Raw genomic sequence first — 3,289 nt, forward strand, 5'->3', positions numbered from 1 at the left:
AAAATGGAATATTACTCAGCCATAAAGAGCGAGAGAATAGATTCATTCATAGGAAAATGGATACATATTGAAGATATACTCCTAAGTGAAATAAATAAGTCACACATGTGTAAATACCAAATAGTTTCCCTGGTGTGAATATTCTGCAACAATGCATAAGATTCTAATAAGATTACTGACATTTAGAAATGGGAGGAAAGGAGCTAAAGGTGTAGGGAAGGTGTGATAAGTAGGGGAAGAACAAAAAGGGAAAAGAAAAAAATGTGAGAGAATGAAAAGATGAAAATAAAGTGTTTGTAGATGGGGAGGAGAGGAGGGGGTGAAGGGAGGGCAGAGGTAAGGGGAAAAAAATGAGAATCAAGACTTGCCATGTAAAGGTACATGATCCCAACAATGAATGTAACTGTACTGTATCCCTAAATGTACCAATAAACTCAATAATAATAAAAAAAAAAAGAAAGCAGCCTGAATCTCAGGGGTCTGCTGCTGGCTTGATGAGATGGATTGACTTAGAACTGCATACTGCTGCTCACATTGTCTATTGTGACCGCAGAGATATACCCTGAAGGAGGCCCTTCATTTTTATTTTTTATTTTAAAAATTATCTTTTTTTCTTTTCCTCTTCTTTTTAATTTTTATTTTTTCCCACTCTTCTTAAATCCTACCTTTTGTATTTCTTCTTTTTTCTCTCTCTTCTTTCTCTTTCCCACTCAATCTTTCACTCTCCCACATTGTTCTTCATCTCCCTTTATGTTCCTGTCCATGCCCTAATTTGGATTTCTTCTTTCTTTTCCTTTCCTTTCTTTTTCCTTCTCTTGGTTGTCATTAGTTTCAAAGGAAACTGAGTACATTCTCTAGCTTCCCTAGAAGCTGTTAGGTTGCTCTATTCTTCTCTTTGTTCTTTCATCCTGTCTTTCCCTCTTGTCTTCAACAGTCTCCTAGAGTTTGTGTGATCTTCCTGTGTCCTCTGTCCTCACTTCTAACCTTTCCCTATCCTACCTAACTATCTCTTTCTTCCCAATTCCTTCTAAGTCCTGATCCTGAAGGGTAAAGTTGCTATACTGAAGAGTTTTTTCACTTGGAATATATTTTATATTTTAGGATAGTCCTCAATTTTTATTTAATTCACATGGTTAAAGGTGATAGATTAATAACAGCCACAAATTGTCATTTTCTGAGCTGTGCTTGATGCTATTGCTTTTCTGATAGCATCACTTTGGCTAAGGTGTTGTGATTGATCTAATCAGTTGTCCTTCTTGGTGTTATGAAAATTAGAATGTCTCTGAGTCTTTAGAGATTCAAAATATAAACACCAGCTATATATGGAGGATTGAAGTATTAACCCAAGAATTAAACCAATGACAGCACCAACAACCAAAATGGAAATGACAAAACATTTAAGCAAGGCACAAACACAGATTTTCAGCATGTCAAAGGCAAATTCTGGGGGAAATGAGGTGGAAAAGTCTGACAGGCAACCACCAGGACATCCTGAACAGATAGCACAGGAAGTAACAAAACAGATGAATGAAGATCTAACAAAAATTCAAACCAAATAATTTCATAGATAACTACAGAGATGGTGAGCAGGATGAAACACATAATTAGAGACTGTAGAACAGAAACAGATTTTTAAAATACATGAGTTCAGGGCCATGATAGGAGCCATGAATGCCCTGCATAGGAAAGAAATGGAATCCATGACTGCCCAACATACAAAAGAAATGGAACCCATGAAACAGATTCAAACAGATATCCAGGAGATAAAAACTCTATTGACAGTATACACAACAGACTGATCCAATCTGAAGAAAGAATATCAGATATAGAAGACAAAATGGCAGACAGGGACCATGAAAAGAGAGATCTCTTAAAAATAGTAAAGGACCATGAGAAATCAATCCAACAGCTCCTAGATGATGCAAAGAAGAATAATATGACTAGATAGGAGTACATGAAAATGCAGAAGTACAAATGACATACAAAAAACTGCTCACAGAATTGAAAGAAAACTTCCAAAACAAAGCAAAAGAATTTGACATACAGATAAGTGAGGCATATAGGACTCCAACTAGCCATGATCCAAAAAAATCTACACCTAGACATGTAATAATGTAAGTTCCTGGAAACCTAGCAAAAGAACAACACAATACAAAGATTTAGAGAAAAGAAACAAACCACATGCAAAGAAAAGCTCATCAGAATGTAGTGGGGGAAGTGCAGGGCACTGGGAGGGAAGGAGTATGCTGACTAGCCTCACTCTGGCTCGTGGAGTTTTGACAATACCCTAGCCAAAATTGTCTGCAGTGGCAAGCAAAAGAAAGTTGAGAGGAGCTTGTGGCCCCAGAAATCTTGAAAAAACCATGGTGAATCCAGGCAGCAGCTCACAGCCGCCCACAGTGAGAGCTGGCTTCCTCTCCTGGAAGCACTGCACAGGCTGCAGGGGCAAGATTGCAGATTGCAGACCTCTTTCTACTCTATGCAAAGGACATAAAGTGCCATGCCTGTGCCTCAAGGGCTCTTGCTGCCAGGCTCAGCTGGGCAACATTGGCGCATCCTGTTACACCAAAGTGGCATGATCCTTTGTAGAAATGACTACATTAGGTTTTTTTTAGAAATAGTGGTGCTTGCAGTGCTTATGGATAGTCAATACCTGCAAGTGAACTTGTCATAAAGGTGCAAAGCAATGTGTATTATCTTAAGTGTTCACATGCTCTACCTGCCGGAATCACCTGGTCCTGGGATACAGGTTTCACTACATCAATGGCAGTTCATTCTGTGAACATGATAGATCTACAGCTCTCATAAATGGCCATTTGAATTCAATTCCTAGCAATCCACTACTGCCAGACCAGGAAGACCACTAAAGGGTCAGAGTAATGCAGAATGCATGCCTTCATCTACGATTTTGTTCATCAGGTGGGTCCCATGTGTTTTCAGTAGACAAGCCACCTTTGTAGCTAGCATGAGTGCCAGCTCCATGCAATTGTACCTTCTTTAGTCTTGATTGTCCTTATTGCAATTATTGGTGTGTTTAAATGACTAAATATAATCACTACGGACTCCATGAAGCTAGGCTAATTGGCGACTGTAGAGAAAATGAAAAAAGATCCACCAGAGGACATCTTTGGGGGGGAAGGAGCTTAGGGAGAGGGAAGTGACTAATGAAGCTAATTAAAAGCATTCAAACCTGCTTTCTACCCTCATTAAGAATTATCAGGGCACTGGCCAGAGTTTATACCCTGTGTTTTACCTTAAAATTCTATTTGCTTTTTGTATATTTAAGTGT

At 38.8% G+C, this 3,289-nt stretch overlaps 1 pseudogene; it reads left to right on the forward strand.

The window, feature by feature from the left end:
* The first annotated feature begins 2,363 nt into the window (after positions 1-2,363).
* LOC104861073 lies at positions 2,364-2,867 on the forward strand (annotated as a pseudogene).
* The last annotated feature ends 422 nt before the right edge of the window (positions 2,868-3,289 follow it).

The sequence above is a fragment of the Fukomys damarensis genome, unplaced genomic scaffold (assembly GCF_012274545.1).
Source record: "Fukomys damarensis isolate Sample0158 unplaced genomic scaffold, DMR_v1.0_HiC HiC_scaffold_6, whole genome shotgun sequence".
NCBI lineage: Eukaryota > Metazoa > Chordata > Mammalia > Rodentia > Bathyergidae > Fukomys > Fukomys damarensis.